At 44.4% G+C, this 15139-nt stretch overlaps 1 long non-coding RNA gene across 1 annotated transcript; it reads left to right on the forward strand.

The window, feature by feature from the left end:
- The first annotated feature begins 9399 nt into the window (after positions 1–9399).
- Positions 9400–11757, forward strand: LOC141367215 (uncharacterized). The gene is made up of 3 exons (XR_012371455.1): positions 9400–10115; positions 10451–10812; positions 10872–11757. It is a non-coding gene; the product is annotated as an uncharacterized lncRNA (long non-coding RNA).
- The last annotated feature ends 3382 nt before the right edge of the window (positions 11758–15139 follow it).

Genomic DNA, 15139 nt, shown 5'->3' on the forward strand with positions numbered 1-15139 from the left:
GTGAGCACGGCTAAGCTTAAAGGAGTTCGCGTCTTTTTGTATTAAACTGTCAAATGCTCATATGTCAAAGTAGCTGTCTTGTCGAGTATCAAGGTAAACGACTGGTTACTGTATGTCTTAAACGAATAAACATTTTATTGCATTCGGTCTCACAATAATCCTAACCTGTTAAAGTCTCTGTCGTTAAAGTTCAACAGCAAAAGAAGAATAGAAAATTACTCACTGCTCCTGATCGAGTCACTTCTGTAGCTTCGTAAAGAAAAAAGAATAATCCATATTTGCTCTTAAATCAATTCCTTTTTTTTTTTTTTACAAAAGTCCTTTTTGAAGTAATTGAAAGGTTCATCGTGGAGATTTCCTGATCAACGTCAACGAAAGGTAAAGCAGTTAACATTAGATATTTTGCTTCATTAACATACAGCAAATCGTATGTGATAATTAGACAGGTTTAAAATTCACCCATACATTATGGGCCCGCTAAAGTAGCCTTGGTCACCCGATAAAAACATTCTTGCTTCGCAACACTGAAAAAAATGGATTCATTCAATTTAAGTAATGTTTTAGGGCAAGTTGTTGCAATCAATTTATTTAAGCTACATTTAAACAAAGGTTTCTTATTTTGTTTTAACTTATTTTACCAATCTTTTTTTGTTTAAACGTAGCTTTAAAAAAGAAAAAAAGCTGATCGCAAGGTCTGCCATCCGCGTACTAACCCGACAGGCCCCTGCTTAGCTTCCGAGATCGGACGATACCGGGCGAGCTCATGCTATACGGCAGTGAACGAAGTCGGGGGCGACAGGGCGGACCTTTGTGGAATACCCGGGAGCCGAGCCTATGCTGGCCATCGGTTTGGGCCGGGGGCAATGTTAAAGTTATTAAACGTAATTATATGACTGTATCAGTCATGCCTTTGCCGGGAAAAATAATGCAAGCTGCCAGGCTGACAGGGAAACAAGCGTGTTGATTGCATGACGTGTGCATTTCGCACTGGCAAAATCAGAATCCAGCTATTACAAACAGAAGCTCCTTGTTCGGCGTGTGACGTCATTTTACTGCGGGAACAATTCAACAGTCCCCAGCGGGTTCAACAAAATGCATTTAAATGAAGGAATCGTATAAATAAATAAATAAATAAATAAATGACTATTATTTACAATTAAGACTGATTTGATTCTATTAATTTATATGAAGTTTTCTCATGTTCACATTGTTAAAAACAAACATTAAGAGAATATTAACGTACACTGCTAATGCTACATGATTTCAGCGTAGAAGTGTGTAGAGTAATTGTCTTTCTGCGGACTGAACAAAGTCCAAGATTGGCCTTTGGTTTTCACAGCAAAACCCATGCAACGCAGTGTTTTCAGTCTTGAATTCATCTGCTACCGTATGATTATTAGTTGGACTGCAGCCATGAACTTGAAACGCGACGAGGACCAATATATGCCCCGATAGCCCGTGAGCACGGCTAAGCTTAAAGGAGTTCGCGTCTTTTTGTATTAAACTGTCAAATGCTCATATGTCAAAGTAGCTGTCTTGTCGAGTATCAAGGTAAACGACTGGTTACTGTATGTCTTAAACGAATAAACATTTTATTGCATTCGGTCTCACAATAATCCTAACCTGTTAAAGTCTCTGTCGTTAAAGTTCAACAGCAAAAGAAGAATAGAAAATTACTCACTGCTCCTGATCGAGTCACTTCTGTAGCTTCGTAAAGAAAAAAGAATAATCCATATTTGCTCTTAAATCAATTCCTTTTTTTTTTTTTTTACAAAAGTCCTTTTTGAAGTAATTGAAAGGTTCATCGTGGAGATTTCCTGATCAACGTCAACGAAAGGTAAAGCAGTTAACATTAGATATTTTGCTTCATTAACATACAGCAAATCGTATGTGATAATTAGACAGGTTTAAAATTCACCCATACATTATGGGCCCGCTAAAGTAGCCTTGGTCACCCGATAAAAACATTCTTGCTTCGCAACACTGAAAAAAATGGATTCATTCAATTTAAGTAATGTTTTAGGGCAAGTTGTTGCAATCAATTTATTTAAGCTACATTTAAACAAAGGTTTCTTATTTTGTTTTAATTTATTTTACCAATCTTTTTTTGTTTAAACGTAGCTTTAAAAAAGAAAAAAAGCTGATCGCAAGGTCTCCCATCCGCGTACTAACCCGACAGGCCCCTGCTTAGCTTCCGAGATCGGACGATACCGGGCGAGCCCATGCTATACAGCAGTGAACGAAGTCGGGGGCGACAGGGCGGACCTTTGTGGAATACCCGGGAGCCGAGCCTATGCTGGCCATCGGTTTGGGCCGGGGGCAATGTTAAAGTTATTAAACGTAATTATATGACTGTATCAGTCATGCCTTTGCCGGGCAAAATAATGCAAGCTGCCAGGCTGACAGGGAAACAAGCGTGTTGATTGCATGACGTGTGCATTTCGCACTGGCAAAATCAGAATCCAGCTATTACAAACAGAAGCTCCTTGTTCGGCGTGTGACGTCATTTTACTGCGGGAACAATTCAACAGTCCCCAGCGGGTTCAACAAAATAAATGAAGGAATCGTATAAATAAATAAATAAATAAATAAATAAATAAATGACTATTATTTACAATTAAGACTGATTTGATTCTATTAATTTATATGAAGTTTTCTCATGTTCACATTGTTAAAAACAAACATTAAGAGAATATTAACGTACACTGCTAATGCTACATGATTTCAGCGTAGAAGTGTGTAGAGTAATTGTCTTTCTGCGGACTGAACAAAGTCCAAGATTGGCCTTTGGTTTTCACAGCAAAACCCATGCAACGCAGTGTTTTCAGTCTTGAATTCATCTGCTACCGTATGATTATTAGTTGGACTGCAGCCATGAACTTGAAACGCGAGGAGGACCAATATATGCCCCGATAGCCCGTGAGCACGGCTAAGCTTAAAGGAGTTCGCGTCTTTTTGTATTAAACTGTCAAATGCTCATATGTCAAAGTAGCTGTCTTGTCGAGTATCAAGGTAAACGACTGGTTACTGTATGTCTTAAACGAATAAACATTTTATTGCATTCGGTCTCACAATAATCCTAACCTGTTAAAGTCTCTGTCGTTAAAGTTCAACAGCAAAAGAAGAATAGAAAATTACTCACTGCTCCTGATCGAGTCACTTCTGTAGCTTCGTAAAGAAAAAAGAATAATCCATATTTGCTCTTAAATCAATTCCTTTTTTTTTTTTTTTTTACAAAAGTCCTTTTTGAAGTAATTGAAAGGTTCATCGTGGAGATTTCCTGATCAACGTCAACGAAAGGTAAAGCAGTTAACATTAGATATTTTGCTTCATTAACATACAGCAAATCGTATGTGATAATTAGACAGGTTTAAAATTCACCCATACATTATGGGCCCGCTAAAGTAGCCTTGGTCACCCGATAAAAACATTCTTGCTTCGCAACACTGAAAAAAATGGATTCATTCAATTTAAGTAATGTTTTAGGGCAAGTTGTTGCAATCAATTTATTTAAGCTACATTTAAACAAAGGTTTCTTATTTTGTTTTAATTTATTTTACCAATCTTTTTTTGTTTAAACGTAGCTTTAAAAAAGAAAAAAAGCTGATCGCAAGGTCTGCCATCCGCGTACTAACCCGACAGGCCCCTGCTTAGCTTCCGAGATCGGACGATACCGGGCGAGCTCATGCTATACGGCAGTGAACGAAGTCGGGGGCGACAGGGCGGACCTTTGTGGAATACCCGGGAGCCGAGCCTATGCTGGCCATCGGTTTGGGCCGGGGGCAATGTTAAAGTTATTAAACGTAATTATATGACTGTATCAGTCATGCCTTTGCCGGGAAAAATAATGCAAGCTGCCAGGCTGACAGGGAAACAAGCGTGTTGATTGCATGACGTGTGCATTTCGCACTGGCAAAATCAGAATCCAGCTATTACAAACATAAGCTCCTTGTTCGGCGTGTGACGTCATTTTACTGCGGGAACAATTCAACAGTCCCCAGCGGGTTCAACAAAATGCATTTAAGTGAAGGAATCGTATAAATAAATAAATAAATAAATAAATAAATGACTATTATTTACAATTAAGACTGATTTGATTCTATTAATTTATATGAAGTTTTCTCATGTTCACATTGTTAAAAACAAACATTAAGAGAATATTAACGTACACTGCTAATGCTACATGATTTCAGCGTAGAAGTGTGTAGAGTAATTGTCTTTCTGCGGACTGAACAAAGTCCAAGATTGGCCTTTGGTTTTCACAGCAAAACCCATGCAACGCAGTGTTTTCAGTCTTGAATTCATCTGCTACCGTATGATTATTAGTTGGACTGCAGCCATGAACTTGAAACGCGACGAGGACCAATATATGCCCCGATAGCCCGTGAGCACGGCTAAGCTTAAAGGAGTTCGCGTCTTTTTGTATTAAACTGTCAAATGCTCATATGTCAAAGTAGCTGTCTTGTCGAGTATCAAGGTAAACGACTGGTTACTGTATGTCTTAAACGAATAAACATTTTATTGCATTCGGTCTCACAATAATCCTAACCTGTTAAAGTCTCTGTCGTTAAAGTTCAACAGCAAAAGAAGAATAGAAAATTACTCACTGCTCCTGATCGAGTCACTTCTGTAGCTTCGTAAAGAAAAAAGAATAATCCATATTTGCTCTTAAATCAATTCCTTTTTTTTTTTTTTACAAAAGTCCTTTTTGAAGTAATTGAAAGGTTCATCGTGGAGATTTCCTGATCAACGTCAACGAAAGGTAAAGCAGTTAACATTAGATATTTTGCTTCATTAACATACAGCAAATCGTATGTGATAATTAGACAGGTTTAAAATTCACCCATACATTATGGGCCCGCTAAAGTAGCCTTGGTCACCCGATAAAAACATTCTTGCTTCGCAACACTGAAAAAAATGGATTCATTCAATTTAAGTAATGTTTTAGGGCAAGTTGTTGCAATCAATTTATTTAAGCTACATTTAAACAAAGGTTTCTTATTTTGTTTTAACTTATTTTACCAATCTTTTTTTGTTTAAACGTAGCTTTAAAAAAGAAAAAAAGCTGATCGCAAGGTCTGCCATCCGCGTACTAACCCGACAGGCCCCTGCTTAGCTTCCGAGATCGGACGATACCGGGCGAGCTCATGCTATACGGCAGTGAACGAAGTCGGGGGCGACAGGGCGGACCTTTGTGGAATACCCGGGAGCCGAGCCTATGCTGGCCATCGGTTTGGGCCGGGGGCAATGTTAAAGTTATTAAACGTAATTATATGACTGTATCAGTCATGCCTTTGCCGGGAAAAATAATGCAAGCTGCCAGGCTGACAGGGAAACAAGCGTGTTGATTGCATGACGTGTGCATTTCGCACTGGCAAAATCAGAATCCAGCTATTACAAACAGAAGCTCCTTGTTCGGCGTGTGACGTCATTTTACTGCGGGAACAATTCAACAGTCCCCAGCGGGTTCAACAAAATGCATTTAAATGAAGGAATCGTATAAATAAATAAATAAATAAATAAATGACTATTATTTACAATTAAGACTGATTTGATTCTATTAATTTATATGAAGTTTTCTCATGTTCACATTGTTAAAAACAAACATTAAGAGAATATTAACGTACACTGCTAATGCTACATGATTTCAGCGTAGAAGTGTGTAGAGTAATTGTCTTTCTGCGGACTGAACAAAGTCCAAGATTGGCCTTTGGTTTTCACAGCAAAACCCATGCAACGCAGTGTTTTCAGTCTTGAATTCATCTGCTACCGTATGATTATTAGTTGGACTGCAGCCATGAACTTGAAACGCGACGAGGACCAATATATGCCCCGATAGCCCGTGAGCACGGCTAAGCTTAAAGGAGTTCGCGTCTTTTTGTATTAAACTGTCAAATGCTCATATGTCAAAGTAGCTGTCTTGTCGAGTATCAAGGTAAACGACTGGTTACTGTATGTCTTAAACGAATAAACATTTTATTGCATTCGGTCTCACAATAATCCTAACCTGTTAAAGTCTCTGTCGTTAAAGTTCAACAGCAAAAGAAGAATAGAAAATTACTCACTGCTCCTGATCGAGTCACTTCTGTAGCTTCGTAAAGAAAAAAGAATAATCCATATTTGCTCTTAAATCAATTCCTTTTTTTTTTTTTTTACAAAAGTCCTTTTTGAAGTAATTGAAAGGTTCATCGTGGAGATTTCCTGATCAACGTCAACGAAAGGTAAAGCAGTTAACATTAGATATTTTGCTTCATTAACATACAGCAAATCGTATGTGATAATTAGACAGGTTTAAAATTCACCCATACATTATGGGCCCGCTAAAGTAGCCTTGGTCACCCGATAAAAACATTCTTGCTTCGCAACACTGAAAAAAATGGATTCATTCAATTTAAGTAATGTTTTAGGGCAAGTTGTTGCAATCAATTTATTTAAGCTACATTTAAACAAAGGTTTCTTATTTTGTTTTAATTTATTTTACCAATCTTTTTTTGTTTAAACGTAGCTTTAAAAAAGAAAAAAAGCTGATCGCAAGGTCTCCCATCCGCGTACTAACCCGACAGGCCCCTGCTTAGCTTCCGAGATCGGACGATACCGGGCGAGCCCATGCTATACAGCAGTGAACGAAGTCGGGGGCGACAGGGCGGACCTTTGTGGAATACCCGGGAGCCGAGCCTATGCTGGCCATCGGTTTGGGCCGGGGGCAATGTTAAAGTTATTAAACGTAATTATATGACTGTATCAGTCATGCCTTTGCCGGGCAAAATAATGCAAGCTGCCAGGCTGACAGGGAAACAAGCGTGTTGATTGCATGACGTGTGCATTTCGCACTGGCAAAATCAGAATCCAGCTATTACAAACAGAAGCTCCTTGTTCGGCGTGTGACGTCATTTTACTGCGGGAACAATTCAACAGTCCCCAGCGGGTTCAACAAAATAAATGAAGGAATCGTATAAATAAATAAATAAATAAATAAATAAATAAATGACTATTATTTACAATTAAGACTGATTTGATTCTATTAATTTATATGAAGTTTTCTCATGTTCACATTGTTAAAAACAAACATTAAGAGAATATTAACGTACACTGCTAATGCTACATGATTTCAGCGTAGAAGTGTGTAGAGTAATTGTCTTTCTGCGGACTGAACAAAGTCCAAGATTGGCCTTTGGTTTTCACAGCAAAACCCATGCAACGCAGTGTTTTCAGTCTTGAATTCATCTGCTACCGTATGATTATTAGTTGGACTGCAGCCATGAACTTGAAACGCGAGGAGGACCAATATATGCCCCGATAGCCCGTGAGCACGGCTAAGCTTAAAGGAGTTCGCGTCTTTTTGTATTAAACTGTCAAATGCTCATATGTCAAAGTAGCTGTCTTGTCGAGTATCAAGGTAAACGACTGGTTACTGTATGTCTTAAACGAATAAACATTTTATTGCATTCGGTCTCACAATAATCCTAACCTGTTAAAGTCTCTGTCGTTAAAGTTCAACAGCAAAAGAAGAATAGAAAATTACTCACTGCTCCTGATCGAGTCACTTCTGTAGCTTCGTAAAGAAAAAAGAATAATCCATATTTGCTCTTAAATCAATTCCTTTTTTTTTTTTTTTTTACAAAAGTCCTTTTTGAAGTAATTGAAAGGTTCATCGTGGAGATTTCCTGATCAACGTCAACGAAAGGTAAAGCAGTTAACATTAGATATTTTGCTTCATTAACATACAGCAAATCGTATGTGATAATTAGACAGGTTTAAAATTCACCCATACATTATGGGCCCGCTAAAGTAGCCTTGGTCACCCGATAAAAACATTCTTGCTTCGCAACACTGAAAAAAATGGATTCATTCAATTTAAGTAATGTTTTAGGGCAAGTTGTTGCAATCAATTTATTTAAGCTACATTTAAACAAAGGTTTCTTATTTTGTTTTAATTTATTTTACCAATCTTTTTTTGTTTAAACGTAGCTTTAAAAAAGAAAAAAAGCTGATCGCAAGGTCTGCCATCCGCGTACTAACCCGACAGGCCCCTGCTTAGCTTCCGAGATCGGACGATACCGGGCGAGCTCATGCTATACGGCAGTGAACGAAGTCGGGGGCGACAGGGCGGACCTTTGTGGAATACCCGGGAGCCGAGCCTATGCTGGCCATCGGTTTGGGCCGGGGGCAATGTTAAAGTTATTAAACGTAATTATATGACTGTATCAGTCATGCCTTTGCCGGGAAAAATAATGCAAGCTGCCAGGCTGACAGGGAAACAAGCGTGTTGATTGCATGACGTGTGCATTTCGCACTGGCAAAATCAGAATCCAGCTATTACAAACATAAGCTCCTTGTTCGGCGTGTGACGTCATTTTACTGCGGGAACAATTCAACAGTCCCCAGCGGGTTCAACAAAATGCATTTAAGTGAAGGAATCGTATAAATAAATAAATAAATAAATAAATAAATGACTATTATTTACAATTAAGACTGATTTGATTCTATTAATTTATATGAAGTTTTCTCATGTTCACATTGTTAAAAACAAACATTAAGAGAATATTAACGTACACTGCTAATGCTACATGATTTCAGCGTAGAAGTGTGTAGAGTAATTGTCTTTCTGCGGACTGAACAAAGTCCAAGATTGGCCTTTGGTTTTCACAGCAAAACCCGTGCAACGCAGTGTTTTCAGTCTTGAATTCATCTGCTACCGTATGATTATTAGTTGGACTGCAGCCATGAACTTGAAACGCGACGAGGACCAATATATGCACCGATAGCCCGTGAGCACGGCTAAGCTTAAAGGAGTTCGCGTCTTTTTGTATTAAACTGTCAAATGCTCATATGTCAAAGTAGCTGTCTTGTCGAGTATCAAGGTAAACGACTGGTTACTGTATGTCTTAAACGAATAAACATTTTATTGCATTCGGTCTCACAATAATCCTAACCTGTTAAAGTCTCTGTCGTTAAAGTTCAACAGCAAAAGAAGAATAGAAAATTACTCACTGCTCCTGATCGAGTCACTTCTGTAGCTTCGTAAAGAAAAAAGAATAATCCATATTTGCTCTTAAATCAATTCCTTTTTTTTTTTTTTTTTACAAAAGTCCTTTTTGAAGTAATTGAAAGGTTCATCGTGGAGATTTCCTGATCAACGTCAACGAAAGGTAAAGCAGTTAACATTAGATATTTTGCTTCATTAACATACAGCAAATCGTATGTGATAATTAGACAGGTTTAAAATTCACCCATACATTATGGGCCCGCTAAAGTAGCCTTGGTCACCCGATAAAAACATTCTTGCTTCGCAACACTGAAAAAAATGGATTCATTCAATTTGTCACAGGAGTGACGATCTTTTAGGCGGAACCAAAAATTGGGCAAGTTTGGTTCCGCCCAGATGTTTCCGCCCGGACCGGTAAAAGAAAACACCGGACATCCGGTAGCGCCGCGAACGCTGTAATCAGCCGAATTACATGCAGCTGAGAGTTATCAAGAGGAGCGCCGGGTGATTGGGCGAGAACAACACTCAGGGGAGTATTTTAGATCAGTTTGAAACACAGTTTGAGGTCGATTATTCCTGTTGTTGATGTGGACCGTAGCGCTGAGTTGGGCTCACCTGGTACACTATTTTGGACTGCTGTATTGCTCTCTCCCTCGTTCTGGATTATAGATTTACGTGAAGGAAAATACCGAAGACCTTAAAGGTAAACGAAGTAAACGAAGTAAACAAATACTGACCTTGGAGGAAAGCAACGAAGGGAGAAAAGACGCACCGTTGTGAGTATACGTTTATGGAAGAATAGTGTTGGCGGCTGGAAAACGCCCTGTCTGCGCATTTGGAACTATTACAGCGTGAAGTCAATCTAGGACAAAGAAAATACAACAGTTGTGAGTAACGGAATCTTCTTACAGAAGTATTGTGTATGTATTTGACCTATATATCTCTGAGTGTTTCCAAAAGAGAGCGGACGGCCCTACCCCTGAGCCAGCGCGGTGGGTGAGCCGAAGGGCCTTTGTGTGAAACAGCTCCAGTGACGAAATACAAACACTAGGCCGAGTTAACATCTCCATATTTCCGTCCGGAGCGAAGGAAAGGAAGACGGGCGTCTATTGTGTGCACTGAGTGGTGGGTGAGTCTTGGATGTAGAAATTTTCACTTGAAGTGGTGCTGTGTAATGCTGTGTCTTGCAGTGGGATTGCTGTTGTCTTGTCCGACGTAGCCCCCGCCTCCAGTCACTCGCTTCAGAGACGGTAAAGAGGAACTATGGTCCTAGAGTAAGACCTGTACATGATTATGCTGTGAGTGTGTTTCAGTCTTAAAAACCACGAACTGGCATCTCGAAGTATTTTCCCAGCTCGGCGGACTTGAGTTTATGAGTGGCGGTGAAGAACTGTGCTATTGACGGTGCGTGAGTATTATCTGTATTATTGCTACCTTACCTGTGTCCTCTTTTCATCATCGCAGAGTTTGAGGCGAAGGAGATCCGCCGCCCCGAGGTCTCAACGAGAGGGCGCCCCGGTCCAGTTTTCGATCGACCAACGGGTCTCGAGGAAAGGGCAGCGCTCGACCCGGTGTGCCGGCGTGACGTTCTCGCCCCTCTGTGGACCAACGAGCTCGCCGAGAGGGTTTCGGCCCCCGGCGCCACCTAGGAAAAACCATTGTCCAGTTGACGCATCGCGTAGCCAGCCATCGTAAGTCCGCCACCCTGTTACATTAAGCATAACCTGTTAAAACCTGCCAACTCAACAGGGAAGAGGAGTGTGCCGTGAGAGCTGTGCAGAGAGCCGTACCTACCTCGAAGTGGTAGCTAGCAGCCATCTGTGGAGGTGAGAGAACCATTGGAGACCGATTCATTGTGCCCTTGTGTCCCAGCAGTCATCTGTAGAGAGAGAGAGAGAACCAGCGTGAGCACTGAGATACCAAGCTGTGAAGAGAGCATTACCTACCGAACGCTGTAGTCAGCATAGAGGTGAGAGAACCATTGGAGACCGATTCATTGTGCCCTTGTGTCCCAGCAGTCATCTGTGGAGAGAGAGAGAGAACCAGCGTGAGCACTGAGATACCAAGCTGTGAGGAGAGCATTACCTGCCGAACGCTGTAGTCAGCGCAGAGGTGAGAAAACCATTGGAGACCGATTCATTGTGCCTTTGTGTCCCAGCAGTCATCTGTGGAGAGAGAGAGAGAACCAGCGTGAGCACTGAGATACCGAGCTGGGAAGAGAGCCTTACCTACCGAACGCTGTAGTCAGCGCAGAGGTGAGAGAACCATTGGAGACCGATTCATTGTGCCTTTGTGTCCCAGCAGTCATCTGTGGAGAAAGAGAGAACAGGGAAGGAGAGCGAGTCGACCAGCGAGGAGCTGTGTGAGACAGGCGGCGAACCGCCTCGAGCTAGCTACAGGTACACGGATACGAACGAGTCTACACCAACCCTGACTTTGATTTATTTCTGCCTCCAGGAAGGAAAAGGAGCGCGCCACGGGCAGAGGGAACCAGAGGCGGGAGCCCGTTCCCCGACGTTATCCCCACCCCCCCGTCACTCACTAGCTCGTGGCTCCCCTGGAGGGCAGAGCCGGACATTAGTTTTAATTTTCCCTTTCCCCAATTCCCAGTACATTTTAAATATTTAAATAAATAAAGATTATTTTTTTATACTTACCTGTTCCTCGTTGTTGTTTGGTCATTGGGTTGGTTTTGGGGACCTCCTCGAGGTGGAGATTGAGAAGGGGCGTGGCTTAACCACTAGCAGCCAGCCCCTGGCTTGTGACAGATTTTGGCGTAGCCGGCAGGGTTCCACCTCGAGTGGAGTAACCAGACTAGCCCAATGACCGACAACGCGGGGCCCGCAGCCCAACCCCGTGCAGTACCTGTTTTTATGGGCAGCCCTTGGGTCCAAAAGTATGGAGGGACAGAGTCGGGAGTACGGCTAATGGAATGGAAGGCCCAGCTAGAGTATCTAGCCGACCTGCAGGGCCTTAGTGTAGCCCAGCGGCTACAGTTCGTGTTGAACTCCCTAGAGGGAGAGGCGCGGCGAGAAGTACAGGCCGCCCCTGAAGCTGTCCGAACCAATGCCCAAACTATATTCCAGTTTCTCACCGAGCAATATGGTGACCACACCCCCGTAGCCGTCCTCCGTTCCCAATTTTTTAATATTAAACAAGGCCCCCGACAACCTATTAGAGTGTTTGCCCTGAGACTGCGTGAACAGTTCACCCGGCTACAGACTCGTCGCGACCATGGGCTGGGCGACGGAGAAACTTTGCTGCGCGACCAATTCCTTCTGGGGATGAAAGAGGGCCCCGTGAGACAGAGTCTGAGGGTCCAGTTTCGGAGAGACCCCGGCCTCACATTTGAAGACCTAAGGAAGGAGGCGCTAGCTCTGGAGGGCGATGAGGTGGAAGTAAGTGAGACCCCAGTATGCGCGGCTGTAAGTGAGAACGGGCCGACACAACCAGAACGCACGGATTGGAAGCAGGCTCTGAAAGCCGAACTTTTGAAGGATGTCCGGGAGCAGATGTCAGAATTATCTAAAACTCTGTTGGGAGAGCTGCGCCAAGGTAGGGCGCGGGAGGAACCAAGGCCGGCACCCCGAGAGCGAGTACACTCGGAGAGGAGCCGAGAGCCACCTGGACGCCCAAACCGATATATTCGGCCCCGTTTCGAATGGGATGATCAGGGACGGCCGATCTGCAACCGGTGTGGTGAGCCAGGACATTACAGCCGCCAGTGTGGGCCCCGCAGGGCATCTGAAGGGGGTTTTTAGGACGACCGGCCACAGTGGGTCGTGTGGCCGGGACCCCTCGAGAAGACCCGGGAAGAAGGGACAGCTCTAGGCAACAGATGGTCGGGCATAGCCCGGTGGCAGAAGTAAGAGTGTGTGGTAAATGGATCCAGTGCCTGGTAGACACCGGCTCACAGGTAACGATGTTCGCAGAAAGCCTCTCTAAGGAGATATTCGGACGGGGAAGAACACAAGGAACGGAGGCCCCCTGGCTGACGTTGAAGGGCGCTAACGGCCTAGAAATCCCCTACATTGGCTATCGCCTGACGGATCTTGAAGTGCATGGGGTAGTCGTCCCCCAAAAAGGTGTGATCATTGTCGAAGATAGGTGTTTAGGCGCCCACCGAGCCCTATTGGGCATGAATGTCCTCTCCGAATGCTGGGAGGAGATATTCCAGGCTAGGCCTGGTCCGAGGATCTCACCTACTGAGAGACCCAAGTGGGAGCGTGTAGTGGCCGACTGCCGCCGGGTCCAAATGAACCAGGTTCGTAGAAATCGGGAGGAAGTGGGAAGAGTAATGTGTCGTTTTGCCTTGTCTATTCCCCCTAGGAGTGAGGCTATCGTATGGGCGAGAGTGCCCCTTCGGGAAGCGAGCCCAGAGGAGTGGGTGTTGGTAGAACCACATACAGATTGCCCGCAAGTGGAGGTGGCACGGGGACTAGCGGCGGTCCGCCGGGGGAGAGTTCCAGTGAGGGTACGAAACGAGCACCCCTATGCAGTACAGTTACACCGACATCAACGACTGGCCCGGCTGACGATGGTCACACCCCACCAGGTGAGGGAAGAGAGGGACGTCAGTTTCCGTCAGGTGTGCCCCACTGTGATCGAGGTGGCCCTGACCCAAATGGATGCCCCGGCGAGTAACCAGGGGAGAGGTGTGCCCAGACACCTAGCGGGTGAGTCACTGCAAGGAGACGACCTGGGACAGGTACAGACACAGAAACTGCAGGCACTCCTTCGGAAGTGGCAACATGTGTTTGCAAGGCACGATGAGGACTACGGGTGCACCAGGGTGGTGGAACATCACATCCCCACTGGGGACGCAGGGCCAAGCCGAGAGAGATATCGACCGATCCCACCTACCTTGTACGCGGAAGTACGTACACTCCTGCAGGGCATGTTGGGCCGGGGCATTGTCCGAGAGAGTAGTAGTCCCTGGGCGGCCCCCATCGTGCTCGTACAAAAGAAGACGGGAGCCTGGAGGTTCTGTGTGGACTATCGCAAGCTGAACCTGGTAACTAAGAAAGACGCCTTCCCCTTACCACGAATTGAAGACTCCCTTGCTAGCCTCACGCAGTCGGCCTGGTATTCCACCTTAGATCTGGCCAGTGGATACTGGCAGGTACAAGTAGCCGAGGCGGACCGGGAGAAGACCGCCTTCACGACCCCGTTTGGACTGTTCGAGTGGGACCGGATGCCTTTCGGGCTCTGCAACGCTCCGGCCACCTTTCAACGCTTGATGCAACGCTGCCTTGGAGGTCAGTTGATGGAGTCCGTATTGGTATATTTGGATGATGTGATTGTGTATTCCCCAGATTTCGATTCCCACCTCCGGCACCTAGAGGAAGTCTTCCGAGCCATGGAAAGGTACGGGCTGAAGCTGCAGCCGGACAAGTGCCACCTGCTGCGGCGAGAAGTGAAGTTCCTGGGCCATGTGGTTAGCGCAGCAGGGGTGGCCGTGGACCCCGAGAAAGTCTCGGCAGTGAAAGATTGGGACGCGCCTAAGACTGTGAGGCAAGTACGATCCTTTCTGGGGTTCGTGGGATATTATAGGAGATTCATTAAAGATTTCTCGAAGATTGCCAAGCCCCTTAACCAGTTGCTGGTTGGCACGGGTCGAAACCGGGGCCGTGGGTCGCCCCCGATCAATTGGGACAATGATTGTGAGATGGCTTTTCAGAGGTTGAAGCAGGAGTTGTTACAGGCCCCCATCTTGGCGTATGCTGATTTTTCTGAACCTTTTGTCTTATATACAGACGCGAGCAACCTGGGGTTGGGGGCAGTATTGGCCCAACGGCAAGAAGGTACAGAGCGGGTGATCGCTTATGCGAGCCGGAGTCTCCATCCGGCAGAGAGGAACGACGCGAACTACAGCTCTTTCAAGCTGGAACTGCTGGCCCTGAAGTGGGCCTTGAGCGAAAAGTTCAAAGACTACCTTTGGGGAGCTAAGGTAACAGTCATTACAGATAACAACCCTCTAGTACATTTACAGACGGCGAAGCTGGGGGCCGTGGAACAGCGATGGGTGGCTCAGCTGGCCAACTTCGATTACAAGCTGCAGTATCGGCCTGGACGAGAACATACGAACGCGGACGTCCTCTCAAGACTGCCAGAGGGAAAGAGCCCCAGACACCAGGGGTATCGAAGGGAGGA

This window comes from Misgurnus anguillicaudatus, chromosome 2 (genome assembly GCF_027580225.2).
Source record: "Misgurnus anguillicaudatus chromosome 2, ASM2758022v2, whole genome shotgun sequence".
In the NCBI taxonomy this organism is placed as follows: Eukaryota; Metazoa; Chordata; class Actinopteri; order Cypriniformes; family Cobitidae; genus Misgurnus; species Misgurnus anguillicaudatus.